We start from the raw sequence: 18,249 nt of genomic DNA, 5'->3' as shown, positions 1-18,249 counted from the left end.
CGTGTTCTTTTAGCGAGCGAGCGAAGCCCAATCGCGAGCGCGAATTTCGCAGCCGAAGCTTGCGTCGCTGCCTTATTTTCTCAGTGGCAGCACCAGAGGTTAAAACAATTGTATTTCAGCTCCGCACGTCTAAGAGCAATGCGTTGTCGATGCGCGAGCCTTTCTTCGCAGGCGCCTTCTTTAGGCGGAGTTTTTTTTTTCCTTTAGTGTAGCAACACTAAGCCGGTGTTGCTGCAAAACTGGTTATTCGAAATCGAAAACTAGATAACCGGAGTAATTGGCTACGCGATCAGTTTGGTTATAATGTGGGTATATTTGAATTTGCGCGCATTCGGTTTCCTGAACCTGTTATCCAGAATCTTCGAATAGCTGTTATCCGTGGCGTAAAATTCGAACTGCTACACCCAGCGAATTACTCCAAGCGTATGCGAAACCTGCGCGTGGGTTTGAGCAGCCTGTTTTGAAAGCCGCGCGGAGAGCGAAGGCTTCAGTGGCAAGTTTATTTATTTATTTATTTATCTTCAACTTGGGCTGCTGAGCACGAGGTCGCGGGATCGAATCCCGGCCATGGCGGCCGCATTTCGATGGGAGCGAAATGCGAAAACACCTGTGTACTTAGATTTAGGTGCACGTTAAAGAACCCCAGGTGGTCGAAATTTCCGGAGTCTTCCACTACGGCGTGCCTCATAATAAGAAAGTGGTTTTGGCACGTAAAACCCCATAACTTTTTTTTATCTTCAACATACTGTCTATCCCATCGTGGTTATTGTAGCAGTGGGTGAACAAGGTTTCACACATAAATGTGGATTTGCAATCCTGGCTTTTTTTGTTTGAGCCAGAAAAAAAGAAAATACAGAGTAGTTGAGAACAAATAAAGAGGCGGAAACAATATCGATAAGTAGAAGAGAGGACTGCCTTCTCGGCAAGCTCAAGAAATTTAGGAAATGTCTGCGCAGTGACACGCGGGTTCAATCCATTCCATTCTCGTACAGCTTGCGGGAAGTCGGAGAACGAGAACGCGTTATTATTGGAGGAAACTTCTTCTAGTCTATTTGCACCTGTCGAGTCTGGCTAGGGGATTTGAAGTCTATAAATCTGAGTAATTAGGTTAAATGAGTTGTGGAGTGGCATGTACAAAAACTTCAAATGCTGTTTCGCTCGGCTTCCCGGAGTGTGAAGGCATGCACAGTGTGAGAGCTCGGTTGGTGAATCGGTACGCTTGTAGCGGTTGTAAAGAAAACTGAAAGCTTTCATTATGCAAAAAGGAGGTGAGGCGTGCAGACAGGACACAAGAGTAGAGAAGTGGACAACACGAAAGCTTTGCTTTGTATCAATTTGAGTGTGTGGATATTATCCTTTCGTGTGCGGAAACTAAACTATATTCGCATGTTTTAAAATCGGCCGAATAAATGTGACGTAGCCAAGGTATTTAGTTTCAAGTGTCGAGTGACACAAGACTCTCCTGAGAAAGAATAGTTTCTGCATTGCTTTCCTGGTTACCTGTTGGACATGCGCAGTCCATGTCAAATCGGAAGAAATGATGAGTCCTAAATAACGGTGCTCGGAAACACTTGGGATGATGCCACTGTTAATTGAATAAGAATAATCTAATTTTCTCTTTTTCCTTTGCAACAGACATTGAAACCGTCTTTTTATTTTAAACTGAATGACATCTGCCAATCCTTGCACGACTGCCCGACGTTATTTAATGGATTATTCAGTTTAATTTGTTCATGAATGTTCTGGATTTCTTGGTAATGCCCGCAGTCATCTGCAAACAGTCGGATTTTAACTTAACCTTTTTTCGCTATATCATTTATGAAGAGTAAAAAAGAAAAAGTGGGGAGGCAGAACAGTGCCCTGAGGTACACCGACAACAATTGGAATAGGATCAGAAGAATGGTCTCCAAATGCACAAACTGGCTCATGTTGGACAAATAATCACTTACCCAACAAATCACTGGCCCATCTCCGGGTATGTTCCGAAGCTTGAAATTCAGTTTCGCATCAGAGACCCGGTCAAAGGCTTTTGAAAAGTTCAGAAAGAGCATTTCAGTTTGACACTGCATGGTAAAGGGCTTGTTCAAGGTCATGAGTTATTCTTATTAGTTTATATCATAAGAAGGCAACAAACACTGACACCACGGACAACATAGGGGAAATTACTTGTGCTTAATACCCTAAGCAAGATAAAGAAACGATAAATTAAGGGAAATGCCGCAGGTGGGGAACGATCCGGCAACTTTCGGGATCGCTCCTTTACATATCGGACCGCACTTTTAGGCTCCACTATCTCAGGGATCGGTCCACGGTAAGATGCCCGATGCGGAGGAGTTGTGGTAACTCGCTTAGAAAGGCTTTGCCTTTATAAAATTACGGCAAAAGACATTCTCGACGACTATCCAAGTCAATGCGAAGCATTTCTCCCCTGCACGTGGCGCAAAGCCGGGAAGAACTCACGTCCTCCCGGGGAAACGCTCGCTCGGTCACCGTCACATGCGCAGGCCGCGACACCCCGACAACGTACGATTGGAATCAAAGCCAGTCGCACACTCTACATGCCGAACCACGATCGTCTTCGGCAAAGTGCTTTTCGAAAGCAGGGGTCGGCGTCCCGCAACTGGCGGGCCTCCAATCGGAGCCACTTGGTCTCGGCAGCCACTTCAGCAGCCGTTCATTCGGCGTTCCGTTGTTCTTCGGCCGCGCGTCGCTTCTATACACTCCTCGACCGCATGTGTCTCGTCGGCCCGTGGCTTCGCCTCCTGTCTCGCCACTTCGGTATGTCTCGCACACCTCTGTGGTCTTTGCAGAGCTTTTGTACTTTTACGTGGCTCGTAACGTACCTATACGCTCGTACCGACGGGTGGAGCAAGGAGACGAGGCGCCAAGCGAGTACTGCCAACACCATCTATAGACTAGGTGGTGTTTTTAAAGCGATGTGCGAGCGGGTGCGTGGGGGTACGTGCGCATCGGTGACAAACTCTGTGACTTTGCACGTCCTCGCGTTTGACCGTGGCTCCGACTATGCAAATGAATGCTCCTCATCAAGAAAGAAGGAAAAATAAATGCTGTGAATTACGGACGAAATGAGTGAGCCACTGCAGTGTACCGCTCAAGAAGCTCCGTTTGCTATACTCGCCAAATAAATCAAATGATCGCTCGTGGATGTGTTGCCCCTGGACGCCTTATACACTTTCCACCAGTGCAGTAGAATCTTCCGATTACGTTCATATCTCAAAGTCGCACATGAAGGGCGGACAGCGTAGCAGGTAAATGTGCAATGCCATTATTTGGGACAGTCATACTATGCTATAGTTTAAAACGAGCCACCTCGTCATCGCTGATGCAAATGCCCAGCCTGAATGGCTAAAAACGCCAACACCGCGTAGTTTGACAGCATCCACAAAAATGTTCCTCACCGGTCGCATTCGTTCTTCTTCTGTTAGAGCGATGCTTTCTTTACCTCTTCTGTGTTTGACGCTCGTGGTCGTTTTCTCACCTTATATGTATTTAGTTATAAGTAGAGAACTTCGGCCACTGTGTGTGTCCTGGATGCTGCCTTGTCGAATACGCAACTTGGCCCATCCTCATGTACGTGTCCGAATAAACAGTACGTTGCTGGCCGCTGCCGGGACTGTAGTAGACAACTTCGGCCACTGGTTTTATATGTACCACCGGGAATGTGTCCGAATGGACAAATCCACGCGCTCGGAACGTGCAACTCGGTCTGCGCCTATACCGTGTGTGTGTCCTATTCTTGCCCGGTCCCCTAGAATGTATGTGCCACACTGCTATAAGAACTATGAAGCTTTAAATACGTTTAAATATATTTCGTACGCCTCAATGCATGCATCTTTCACCAATGCTCTTGACGCATCATTCATCACCTTTCTTAGGACTCGTGAGGCAGGCAGATAAGTAGTACTGGCTGCCAGGTCGTCAATCTGTCATTCGCTAATGCGGCTAATTTGATTGCTTCGGCAAGCTCTGCGTCATCTGCATTGCAACGCTGCGTTGGATATATGCGTGTTCCTTCGGCCTCGTGGTTAAGGGTTAAAACGTTGCACTTATATAGTACCGTTATCGTACGTTGATCACCATTCCCGTGACCGACTGGCAAGAAATGCTGGTTTTCGCGGGAGTGGGAGGTGGCCAGGTTGGCTCTTGGCGGGGGATTCACGCGTTTCTCATCTCAAGGAGTTGGTCTGCCGCCGGGTGGTACTGCTGGTACCTGTCCGGCCTTCCTTAAAAGGGAGAGCTATGGGCAGGTCGCGGAGCACGACTGAAGCGCAGAAGCACGGTATCGGAATCCCGGGATACGAAGGGTTCCCAGCAGTCCCATCTTTTAGCGGCTGGTCTTTATACCACGTCACAGTGTCTCAACCACCGGTTCAGCTTTTGCGATCGACCGGTTAAGGCTCTCCTCTTCGAGGGCATGGCAGGGCGGGAACGTTTTTTCTGTTCTAATGTTTCTCAGTCTCTTGCGAAATTAGAATCTCGGAATAGGATCAGGAACACGCTACCCAACGTTCCGGAATTTGCATAAGCATCTCATTAAAGGACTTTGTTCCCTAACTCAGTCGGCATTTCAAAGTTCTTCGATATTCAGTTCTGGGGAGACATCGAGACCGGTATACGTCTACATTTCCAGGCGGCAATGCCCATATTTGATTTATCTATGTCTGTGCTGCAAGTTCTTTGCGTTGCTGAAGCTTGATGAATTTTTTTATTATTCTGTTTGCAACGCATCAGTTGAGATTGCATTTTTCCCGTGTGTAAGCTACGCCCAGAACTTTCAACAGGGCATATTGATCCGGCAAGGTCAGACGAACACTATTCTCACTTCAGCGCCTTCCCAGAGGTCCGCTTCCTGAGAAACCTCTTGCAATAGGTTTGTCTATCGCAACACAGCACGGGGCGTATGGCAACGCCATCCCAGAGCACCCTCATTAACCAAACCGTATCCCCCTCACCTATTCGCCCCACTCACTGGTTGACCCCGCAAAAACCTTTCATGACATACAGTTCTTTGTGGACTGCAGCAAGTTTTTAAAAATTACCTGCGGCAGATAACACAATTCTAACGTTGATCTAATTTACTCGATGAGCTCGCCATTACTTCTTCACTCTATAAAAAAAATAGCTTACACCTTTTGGGGTGTATATTTGCCACATAACAATAATCGTGATTTGTCTTGCCCGGATTTCCTTTCTTGAAAACGCTGCGCTCGTTACTTTCCTGTCGGCAATGCTATGTCATGCTGATTACGCGCATGACGTTCGTGACTCGTGACAGATGACGTTTATTGCTGTGGGAAGATACGCCTCAAAGGGTGTAAATCTTTAATAATAATATTTGGGGTTTTACGTGCCAAAACCACTTTCTGATTATGAGGCACGCCGTAGTGGAGGACTCCGGAAATTTTGACCACCTGGGGTTCTTTAACGTGCACCTAAATCTAAGCACACGGGTGTTTTCGCATTTCGCCCCCATCGAAATGCGGCCGCCGTGGCCGGGATTCGATCCCGCGACCTCGTGCTCAGCAGCCCAACACCATAGCCACTGAGCAACCACGGCGGGTGGGTGTAAATCTTTCTTAGAGTGTAATCGTCATCGATCTTGCCCGCATTTCCATTCATTAACGCTGCGAGCCCGGTACTTCCGAGTCACGAACGGCATGCGCGTAATCAGCATGACATAGCATTGCCGACAGGAAAGTAACGAGCGCAGCGTTTTCAAGAAAGGAAATCCGGGCAAGACAAATCATGATTATTGTAATGTGGCAAATATACACCCCGAAAGGTGTAAGCTTTTTTTAGAGTGTATTGGTTGTGTGGCAAATATACACGCCAAAGGGTGCAACTGTTTTTACAGTGTACGAGAAATAAACATGCTTAATTCATTAAGTAACATAGTTGGCTTATTTGCTGTTCAATTAATTACAGCACATAAATATATTTACGAATTATGCCGGGTGAGTTCGCAAGGGGGGTTATACACTTAGACCGTACTCTCAGGACTGCAGCAGTTTCGAGATATTTATTTTCAATGTGTCGAACGAAATGCATCGGCGTTCCAGATACTTTTTTTTTCTAGAGAACGCTGTTTGTTACAATGAAGCTGAAAGACACGCTAGGCACACCGGTGGGTGGCGGCGCCCGTCTTGCAGCGTCATCGCAGAAGCGACCGCGGTTCTCTCATTGCTTTGTTATACGGACTACACACTACCCCGTTCCAGTCCACCATACCTCAATTGTAGGCAGGCCCGTCGGCGACAGAAGTCGCGCGTAGGCCACAGATTCATCGCGCGGCTCGTCTTATCAGCAGAGCAACGCCCTTTCCCTTTTTTCCTGCTTTCAACGCCGAGAGCGACGCAGTGCGAGCATCGCAGCTTCAACAATGGCGTCTGTCTTTACGCGGTGCGGTCGCGTGCATGTTTTGCGCCATGGTGGTGGGCCCATTGGCCTCCCGTGAACCAAGTCAACACGTGTAGAATTCGCAAGAAATTTGACTTGAACCTGAGACGTGGCTACGACGTATATGGCGCTTCCACGCGCTACGGACCGAGGTGCTTTTGAGAACAATCACCGAGCACCGAAGACGTAATGGTAGGGTGAGTACTTCGTGATTTCCGCTATCGTGTGCTTCATTAATCCTTTAAAGTTCGCTTAATTATGGTAAATCACAGTTCAGTGTAGTTCTTGTCACCTTTAACACCACTTTAGGTTACCTTACGAGTGGAAGCAGCTTGAAAACGACTGCGCTCTTAACGCCGATGGCTTGCTTCTGCACGAATGTGATCTTAATTTTCGTGGCAGACTTCATGTTGATGCCTTTTTTGTTCTTGGCACTACTGACTCGTGTGGAGCAGTTTTCTCCGTCCGCCAGAAGGTCAGCATGTAAGTTCAGTACTGCATTTTCAATATAGGCTGATGGGGGCTAGCTATCGATATTGCTCCTGAATGTCAGGTGCTAAGTCACTTGTCATGTGCGCCCGCTGAGCAGTTCGTCTATTTCGGGACGTTGAAGGGTGTATATTCACGTCACCTAGAAAAACCACAGTTTCGTAAACAGATCCTGGTTTCGGCACGTAAGAATAACAATTCTTTGGTGTCTTTTTGCGTTTGTGGGACCATACATTGTAACTGTAAGGCTTCGGCGGGATCTTTAATCTTTGGCTAACCTGTGGTGGATTGGCGGATTGCTTCTTAATCGAGCACGAAAGCGTAAAGAATCGTTGGATGCAGATTTACAACAGCGTTTGTGAACGCGATCACATTTCTGGGATTCCATAAGCAAGAGCAGGGAACCCTTCAAGAGGGACGTTAGCGCAAGGCCTTCGCCACGTATAATAGCTTGCTCAAGGGCATTGCGCATCGCAAGGTATCGTTGCGTGAGCCGGCGATGTCGTTTGCACTGCAATACCGCGCTAAGTGACAAGGTAGTGGTGGTGTCGGTTTTTCAAGTCGGCTAGTCGCTATTACGATTCGTTCTTTCGGCAAGCAAGCCAGACCGATAGTCGGCGTGACTTTGTGTAAGTCGCCTCTTTACCAAATTATAAGTGGCATAATGATACGTGAAAACCATTAGTAGTTCACGCGGCGCGCCTGAGAGCGATGTTTTCGAGGGGCACAAGAGGCGGTCGTCCCCTTCGTTCTTTTTTATTTTGCAGGCTTTCTTCTTGATGTACTATCAGCGGAAAAAGTTTGCGAGATCTGAAATGCCTGACGGAGCGACGCAAAACTGCATTGCTGCGCCGTCTGCCGTCACACGTAGTGGTGCGGAGGCTGCCGGCACTTCCGCGCCAGGGGCGCTTTGCGCATGCGCGTCCATTCTTCGCTATGGTACGTGTCTCGCCGCTCGCTTGCGCGCGATGGGCTTTTGCCACTTGTGGCAATCGCTGAAGCGCCGTGTCACCATCGCCGCGTGTTTGCTTGGGCTGCTGCGATGGATGACGGAGCTCCCGAGCGTCTTCTGCGCAGCACACAAGCGCGCGCGCGCGCGCGCGCACGCACGCACGCACGCACGCACGCACGCACGCACACACACACACACACACACACACACACACACACACACACACACACACACACACACACACACACACACACACACACACACACACACACACACACACACACACACACACACACACACACACACACACACACACACACACACACACACACACACACGCACGCACGCACGCACACGAACGAACGAACGAACGAACGACAATTTTACAGCGAAGCTGTATATAGATGCCCTCCGGGGGCGGTTGATGCCCGTCCGTCTACGCGTCGCGATGACAGAAAAGATGTTTCCAGTTTCTCGCGAATGCTGTGTAGCTCTCAATCTAATGTAGGCATCTTGGAAAAACTGAAATTGACCGCTAAGACGACTCTATCGTTACGCCGTTTCATTAGTTAGTGCACAGTGAAGTTGTAATTGTGGAATTCCCGTCTGCCATGCGGTGGTACTCACGTCACTACTTCATTAAAGAATAAGAATAAATCACTCCACAGTCAAAAGATATATTCGTTATCTGCATCCTTTAATAATAATAATAATAATAATAATAATAATAACATACACACATATACGTCGATTGAGGTAAGAGACCAGCTTCTCTGCTCGTCCTTCTGCACGTTAAAGATCCCCAGGTGGTCCAAATTTCCGTTGTACCCCAGCGCGGCGTGCCTCATAATCAGAAAGTGGTTTTGGCACGTAAAACTCCATTATTACTAAGAAAAACGACAAAAGTTGGTCATCGTCGTCTGCTTGGTGCGTTTGTCCCATATGAAGATGATCAGGACCAGCCCAACTGTATACGGGCTTCATTGAAATACATTTGTAGTTTTCTAATATCTTGTATAAATTACGGTTTGAATGCGTTTGTGCGAAGGCTTGAGCGCAAATCGCGCATTCTGCGCTGTGCGTGTAAAGTACACGTTGAATTTTCGACCAGCACTTTCCTACTGTGACGTTTTTATATTTCGTGCCTTCCAAGGGCGGTTGCTGACCTGGACCAGAAAGAGACGAGGCCTACTTGCTCCTGCGTGACGTCAGCACACAGATTCCATGGGAGTCGTCGACCGAGCATGCAAGTTTTCGGCAGCCACGGTTTGCTGTGGGTTTATTACTTTTTTTACACAGGATGACTAAGCAAAACCTTACGCGGATTTAAGCGCTTAGTGTAGTGATATTAGATGTGAATTAAGCCATCTACCTACAAACGGGTGAGGACCTAAACAGAGAGTGTAAGAGTTGGGTTGATTATTATGCAGAAGATAAAGACAATGATCAATAGCCGGGCAAGACAACAATAGTTCAGTATCGCAAGTCAGCCTCTGGAGTATGTGAAGCAGTACGTTTACCTAGGTCAATTACAGAGATCCCTGATCGTGAGAAGGTAACTTACAGAAATATAAAAATGGGTTGGAGCGCATACGGAAGCCATTCTGAAGCCCTGACTGGAAGCTTACCATTATTATTGAAATGAAAGGTGTAGAATCAGCGTATTTTACCGGTGCTTACATGGTGCTTGAGAACAAGTTAAGGACCGCGCAAGGAGCGATGGAACTAATAGAAAGTTAGGCGTAAGGTTAAGATACAGAAATAGGGTGGTGTGGATCAGAGAGCTAATGGGGATAGTCGATATTCTAATTGACATTAAAAAAAATGAGCTGGGCAGGTCATGTAATGAGTAGGTTAGATAGCCGGTAGATTATTAGGATTACAGAATGGGTGCCAAGAGACGGCAAGCGCAGTGCAGGACGGCATACGACTAGGTGGGGCAATAAAATTAGGAAATTCGCAGGCGCTAGTTGGAATCGGCTGGAGCGGGACAGGGGTAATTGGGGATCGCAAGGTGAAGCCTGTGTCCTGCGGTGGACTTAAAATAGGATCGTGATGATGATGAAGGCATCTACCGTAAAATACGGTAATTATTAGATCTACTCGTTTAATTACTTGAAGTAACGTATTCGTGGTAAGTTGCTATTTGATGTTGGAAAGAAAAAGCATTTGTAATCAATGATTAAAAGATGAAAACACAGTCAAGCGCCTTTATAGCGAAGTGCTTAGAGCCTCAACAATTTTCTTCATACACGTCATTTCATTCTAAACGTCGCGCGCGCAGTATCGTTCATACGAGAGCATGAAAGCTAAGTGTGTTCAAGAAAATAAAACCTTAATTTTGCATGAATTGAAGAAATACCTAAATGGAAATAAAGCGGCTATTTCCTGCGTCGCCGTAGCGAGAATTACTGTACGGGCCGGGTGCATGTGCAAACTCAACATAGTTTGAATACATAGCTGGGTCATTTAACTGCGGGCAAATAAAGATACGGAAAATATGTAATGACACTGCCAGTACGAAATACCAATAGAATATCAATGGCACAAGGGTCCCGCTGCATTCGACTTTGGGACCCTCGCCTGTATACTATTAACAACTATGCATCTTCAAAGAATAATAAACTGAGACTGAAACTAAAAAAAAAGAAACCATTACAAAGTCAAAGTACGCACGAGATTGACCGTCATAAGTTACAGCAAATGAAAAAAAAAAGAGACTTTTCCTTATATTGGCGCGAGGATGTGGGGCTGCCGCATCGCAGGCGTGCACATGCTGAGGTTGGCGCGATGAAAGACGAAGCGCGTTAGATGCATCGAGGGGGGGGGGGGCGAAAAAGGGATGGGGAGGAGTGTATACTATCTACTGTCTATACTATGCATACTATGTATGCACACTATGTGTGTACTCTGCGTGTACTATCTACTCCTCCGGTCGAACCCACTGAGCCCTCCCGGCCGGGCTGCTCTGATGCTGCTAGGACGACCCTCTACCTTTCTCCCTCCTACCCTCTCTCTCTTTTAATCCCATCTGCTCCACCCTGCTGGCGCTGAGCCGTGCTCCCGCATGGGTTGCAGAAAATAGTGCTAGCCTTTCCTCCTTCCCCACAAGAACCACTTCTCTCTCTGTAAACCAAAAATGAGAGCGGACCTACGCTACCTTGCGGTACGCACGAAGTCAGGCTTATACGTACGATGACATTTCTGCATTTATAACGACACGTCATTCACGATTACTTAGATCGTTCGGAATGCAAGTTTGGCACTTTAGCGTTTATGTTTAAGGAACGAGTTTAATGTCTAATAAGTTTGTGAGGCACTGTGTGGAACGCGTTGCAGCCGTAAAAAAAAAAAAAAAGAACACAAGGCATCAACGCAATTGTTATAGTTAAGCGCCTTTAGTATGTCGTGTGAAAATTCTGTGGTGTTAGTGCTTGAATTGGTGAAAAACTACTAGATTCAAGATATTTATATAACGCGCCGTAAATCACACGTTTAATAATGTACAACAGATCGAGGATAAGGTTTCATGACGGTAATTCTGTAATTTTTTTTACTGCCAGCCTTATTCACATGGGCGACGTTTTTATTCTTTTAAATCTTTTGGAACCAACCTAGTTTCAATAGACAACTTGTACATAACGCAGAAGTATTTGGGCAACAATAATGTGGCATTTTTAAATTATATGAGATGATAGTCGGCCTGGCTCTACAGCTTTGTAGGTGTCTAGACCACACATCAAATGATCTAAACCTCTATAGTCTCTTCCGATATCAGTCATTTCATCACCCAAGTTTCTTAGGGGATAACGCCGGGGAGTGTGGAGTCCTTTCAGTAAACGCCCACTTAAAATAAGCGTTAGATGTTTCTGTTTTATCTATGTCAACCGTAATGATTTTACTTGCACTTACTAAATCGGGGATATAGGCGTCACCTTTTCAACTGTTATTGACATGATTCCAAAATAATTTTCAATTAGCTTGGCAAAAAATAATGCTTTGCCTGTTACTGCTTTAACTGTATAGGTGGTTGTTTGCTCGCTCAAGCGTATATCTCACTAACGGCTGGTTTGTGTTCTAGTATTTCTTATGAGAGTTGGGTACTTTTTCTGGAAAGTTTGCGTATATCAGTGTTAAACCAAGGTCTGTAGCTCTTTCTACGTGTTAGACAGCTCGTAGGCACATGGGTCTTCGCCAGCTCAGTTACACGGTCTCGGAAAATAGGCCACAATACAATAATGTCGCATACATCCGAGGGACACAGGAACGTTGGAGAAAAGAGCGCTAACTCGCCAGAGGTAGCATCGTAGCTCCCTCTCTCGCATATGAAGACACTGTATGGTGGTCGTGTGCCTACAGGTATTAGGTTCGCGTTCAGTTCCGCAACACCGGCACAGTGGTCGCTAATTCCAGGGCTTACACTTGTATGAGCCATAACACTTTGGACCGTTGCTCATTGAGATGTCCATAATAGCGTGAAGTCTAGTTGGCTCGTTTACATTATGTGGAAAACCATAGACGCTAATAAATTCTGAAAAGGCATGGTAAGCTCGAGTTTTGTGCACGGCTATGTTGGCAGCATCCCACTTTACGTCTGGCAAATTTAGATTCCCTCGTAATATTACGCTTTGAGAAGTATGTAACAGCGCTTCGGTAAGTTGAATTATCGGTCCATCGTTTTTGTGAGGTGGGTGGTAAAATGGGGGGGGGGGGGGTCCAAAGAACCAATTCTCCCGATAAATTTGAACTTTGCACCAGGCTGATTCAGCTCCGTTTTCAAAAACAGCTTCTTGGCTTGGAATACTACTCGAGAATAAACAAACACGCCACCACCATGCCTGCTTCTGTCCTTGTGATACACTGCAGAACCAGACAGGAATATTCCGGCATCTGATGCGGCGACATCAAGCCACGACTCAGCGCCCATAGGAATTTGTTTGTGCTATTCAGCGTTTCAACTAATACTGAAACTCATCGACTTTATTTTTTATGCGACGACAATTTCAACCCAGAACTCCGGTGTAAGCTATTTCTTTATCGTTTAATTTGCATTGTTTTTTGTGAGAGAACATTCGGCAGATCGTTCAGGCTGCGTTGATTCGGCATACGCCCGAAAAGGAACTGATGGCTGCGTATCGATAATCAATTCATCGTAGCTAAGATGTACTCGCTCATCCTTATTCTGCCGCTTTTCTTTAGCTTACTTCCAATGCTGCCGGCATTTCTGTTGGACTGCCCTGTTGAAATCTTCAGAGACTCCATGTGTCATTCCTTGAATTTGAATGCATTTTGTAGCACAGTTTCCCTTGGGTTCATCTGGAAAAAGCTAGCAACAATTGGTCTCGAGTAGAGTGTGTTGGGAGGCTAGTTGGTAAGACATTTCCTCGTGAAGTTAAACTGCGCTAAGGACGAGGCACCGAGGTAGATGAAGACTGGACGAACGCAGACTAACAACTGGTTTGTTGAAATAACACAACGCTGCCTCTTCGAACTACGCGCATGCCTATAAACCGGATCATAACCGCGTGACAGTGGAGCCCTCCCTAGGCCCCCATCTACGTCAAAACAATCAAGCTCTTTCTTGAAAAGATAGGCTGAGGGTTCGCTGACGCACCTATCTAGGCCATGTCTTGCTATCAAGGAAGCTTCCAAGGTTTCACGTGCCCTTTGATCCTTTGCTCGCCCTAACACCTTCGTTAGGTCAAACATCGGCTTGCGCTTCTTCGCACATGACCTACAATGGACTGGCAAGTGCTTTCCGCTGCCATCTTTTAATGAGTTAGAGTGCTCCATTAAACGATTTTTAATACATCTTCCGGTTTGCCTCACATAGAACATTCCACAGGTCAGCAGAAACTCGTACACCACCTCTGTTCTACATGGTAAATACGTGCGTTTGTTTTATGCCACTCTTGGGTTTTCTACGTTAGAAAGGGCGCATAAACGCGACAATTTGCAGGGCGCTCAAAAAATCACATCAACACCGAATTTTCCGGGCACCCTCTTCGAACACACACACACACACACACACACACACACACACACACGCACACGCACACACACAGACATACATACATACATACATACATACATACATACATACATACATACATACATACATACATACATACATACATACATACATACATACATATATATATATATATATATATATATATATAATATTACCATTCAATGCGAAATCATTCCTCATAGTAACAGTAAACGACGCATGGAAGCGTATGCCCACCGGGCTTTATTCATCATTATGTCGAACTGCCGTCAGTAGTTTTTGTCACTGTCTTCGAGAAAGGCGTCATCCTCCATGACGCTTACCAAGGTTAGTGGACAGGCAGCACTTCAGAAATGTGCACTGCGGAGACAAACATGGTAAGGCCTTTCGCGGATCACGTATAGTGTTCCACAGCGCGACTTCGACGACCGCTCATCACTCGATCCGCCTGAATAACAGTGCCGATCGCCTTGCTTAAGTTTGCGATTTATACGCCCAAATCATATCCGTGCCGCTCCAATAGCCTACCTAAAGCTACCCGCCGTGGTTGCTCAGTGGCTACGGTGTTGGGCTGCTGAGCACGAGGTCGCGGGATCGAATCCCGGCCACGGCGGCCGCATTTCGATGGGGGCGAAATGCGAAAACACCCGTGTGCTTAGATTTAGGTGCACGTTAAAGAACCCCAGGTGGTCAAAATTTCCGGAGTCCTCCACTACGGCGTGCCTCATAATCAGAAAGTGGTTTTGGCACGTAAAACCCCAAATATTATTAAATTATTATTAAGTCTGGAGACGGCGGCACGAAATGCACGATGGCAAGTTGCAACGTCAGCGCTATGGGAAGGGCGGCTCTGTACGCTGTAGCGATCGTGGTTGTGCCTAGTAGTTTAGCTTACTGCAGTTTGAAGAGCTAGAAGGATAGAGAGAAAAAAAAAGAAAAACTAAAATAAGCGTTATATTCGTGTCACCTACCCGGATGTAAGGAGAGGCGTGCTTTGAGGCCGGAAATTTTGAGAGAAAGAAAGCTCGTTATCTTCGTGCAAATACGGTAATTGAAAAATTAGCACAGTTTGTAGTTAATCAGCAAAATTGTAGTTGACAAGTTTCTTACTGCTAATGGGCTCCCCCCTGTAGCCTATCACCAAAAATTGCAAGGGCATAGATAACACACTATTTAAAAGTGTTCCTCACGAAACGAAACGCCTGGTTTATGGAAATACACTTTGCATCATCCGATGCAATACACATATGTCTAAAGCGTTCTTCACTCTTTACTGGAATAGCCTCGCAGGCTGAGTGAGCTGATGGGAGGCAACATGGCACACATCTGTTCAGGGGAACCTGGGGTGCGTGAGGTATTCAGACAGGGAATGAACATCATCATCATGAGCCTATTTTTATGTCCACTGGGAGGACGAATGCCTCTCCGTGCGATCTCCGATTTCTCCTGTCCTGCGCCAACTGATTTCAATTTGCGCCTGCGAATTTCCTAATTTCATCACCCGGCCTAGTTTCCTGTCGTCCTCTACAGCGCTTCCCTTCTCTTCGCACCCATTCTATAACTTTAATGGTACACCTGTTATCCTTTCCACGCACTACATGGCCTGCCCTGCTCCATTTTTTTCTCGGAATGTCTGTTAGAATATCGGCTATCGCCGTTTGCTCTCTGATGCCCACACTGCTCTCTTTCTGTCTCCTAACCTTACGCCTAACATTTTTCGTTCCATCGCTTTTTGCACGGTCCTTAACTTCTTCTCTAGCTTCTTTGTCAGCCTCCAAGTCTCTGTCCCATATGTTAGCACGAGTAGAATGCAGTGATTGTACACCTTTCCTTTTAATGATAGTGGTAAGCTCCCAGTCAGGATCTGAGTTGGATTGTACCGTGTACAATCCAACTCATTTTTAGCTATCCATCCTGGATGGCTAAAAGTAATATGTTTTTGTAAACCAAAATACAGCCAAAGTTATGTGCATTAAAAGTCCATATAAACATGTTGTACTGGACAACTATCTCTAGCTTCACGGCAGATGCATAGACAAGTGCTCATGCCCTCCTCTTGAATACACTTCGACAGTCAAGTATTTAGGTTCATATATAGATCAATTTCTGAGTTGGGAAGAGCGTGTGAAGCATATATGTGTAAAGTTGAGAGCTGTAGCTGCATATATTTATAAGTTGCGTGATGGCGCAAATATTTCATCTCGATGTAAGGTCTAAGAATCCCTAGGAGAGAGCATTCTTCGTTATGGTATAACTGTTTATGGGAATTATTCACTGAGTCGACAAACATAACTTAACTCCTGTGTAGAATATGTAAAAACATAGCATACAGAACAAACCTTCACGAAGCACATCAAAGAATAAATAATGAAAGAAATCTCCGCGCTAAATTTCTATCAACGCTATGTTTACATTGTACTGATGTCTCAATATTACAGCAACGAATACAGAACACCGCTCAAAAAAAAAAAAACATCAAGAGAAACAGATATGATATTCCACGAGTGTACACCAACTATGGAAAAAGAACTAGAAACTACTACGTCCCAAATTTTTTAAACAAATGATCTCAGCAACACATGCAATGTAGTAGTGTCAAAGAAGTGGAAAAGATGTTAACGAATTTGCGCCTTCTTTTTTCTTAAAGTATATTGTCTGTGTGTTTTTTGTAGTTCAGGAGAGCACGTTGTTGGGCGAGTCGGTCGTACTTACTTAAAGAAGGGAATTGCGCTAAAGAAGACACGGACGAGTAAGGACATGGACAGGCGCAAACTCGCGACTGATTTTATTCAGAAAGAACATAAATATATATATACCTAGATTCTTATTCAATCATTGCCTAAGCGCACTTGCCAAGAACGTTTTCTTATACAAATTGATACTAGATTCGCTTACGCATTCATCACCTGACTTATCAATGTAAAAAGCCTCTGCGAGTTCACGTGCTACCTGGTTACGATTGCGCCTTAAGATTTTGGTTCTAGCCAGCAAAGGCTGGCATGCTTTATCAGGCGTAGCCAAAGGGCATGCGCCGCAATGTAAGGGCAAATTTGACCCTTTTTCGTTAACCATAGAAAGCTTGTGTTCCCTTAGTCGTTCATTTATACAACGGCCCGTCTGGCCAATGTAAACTTTTCCACATGTCAGGGGAATTTCATACACATTCCCGACCGAACACATGACAAACTGGGTGGCGTGACGTTTCGTGCAGTCTCGCACGCATTCCTCGCCGGAGACAATCCGGGGGCACAAAGAGGCCAACTTGCGCGGGGCTAAAAAGGGTCAAATTTGCACTTACATTGCGGCGCATGCCCTTTGGCTACGCCTGATAAAGCATGCCAGCCTTTGCTGGCTAGAACCAAAATCTTAAGGCGCAGTCGTAACCAGGTAGCACGTGAACTCGCAGAGGCTTTTTACATTGATAAGTCAGGTGATGAATGCGTAAGCGAATCTAGTATCAATTTGTATAAGAAAGTGAAAACGTTCTTGGCATGTGCGCTTAGGCAATGATTGGATAAGAATTTAGGTATATATATATTTATGTTCTTTCTGAATAAAGTCAGTCGCGAGTTTGCGCCCGTCCATGTCCTTACTCGTCCGTGTCTTTTTTAGCGCAATTCCCTTCTTTAAGGTTTTGTGTAGTCTCTGTATTCTGCTCATAATGGTATCCCAAGTTTCGTTTGATTTTATGTAGCTGTGTTCCTCCGGTGCTAACTTCTAGCGTATTAAAAGGGATTGTTCCTGTTTTATATGTTCATGTTTAGCTTCGCTTAGACACAACTCTAACCAAATCTTGTTACACACCGTCATTTTTTTGTTTCGTTGTATAAAGTATTTCTGCCCGGAACGTCACTGTTGATCTGCCTACCCACACGCAAGCAATCTATGCCTACTTGCGGTACAAAATTTATCAAGAAAAAAAGAGGACAATACCAATTATTATTATTATTATTATTATTATTATTATTATTATTATTATTATTATTATTATTCGTAAATTTCCTTCTCATGATTAGGGTCACCTGCGACCTAGATAAACGTACTCCTTCGTAGACTGTAGAGGCTGACTGCTGAACCGGAATTCTTGTTCTATTGAAACTTATCTTTGTCTTCTGCCATATTAATCTTAAATCCCACTCTTACACTTCCCCTGTTAAAGTCCTCAATAATTTGTTGTAATTCGTCCTCAGTGTTGCTGAAAAGGAGAATGTCGTCTGCAAACCAAAGGTTTCTGACATCCTCGCCGTTGAGCCTCACTCCTAGGCCTTCCCAGATTAATAACTTGAATACTACCTCCAAGCATGCAGTGAATAGCATTGGAGAGATTGTGCCTCCTTGCCTGACTCCTTTCCGTATACGTATCTTTCTACTTGTGGAG

General features: G+C 45.4%; 1 long non-coding RNA gene across 1 annotated transcript in view; it reads left to right on the top strand.

Moving 5' to 3' along the window:
* Nucleotides 1–18,249, top strand: part of LOC142560460 (uncharacterized) — a 52,619-nt gene that overhangs the window by 10,438 nt on the left and 23,932 nt on the right. The window contains exon 2 of the long non-coding RNA XR_012823376.1: nt 9,012–9,124. This is a non-coding gene — a long non-coding RNA (uncharacterized LOC142560460). The remainder of the gene's footprint in view (nt 1–9,011; nt 9,125–18,249) is intronic.

The sequence above is a fragment of the Dermacentor variabilis genome, chromosome 10, assembly GCF_050947875.1.
Source record: "Dermacentor variabilis isolate Ectoservices chromosome 10, ASM5094787v1, whole genome shotgun sequence".
NCBI lineage: Eukaryota > Metazoa > Arthropoda > Arachnida > Ixodida > Ixodidae > Dermacentor > Dermacentor variabilis.
The sequence above is the reverse complement of the archived record's forward strand: the minus strand, read 5'-3'. Positions and strand labels throughout refer to the sequence as shown.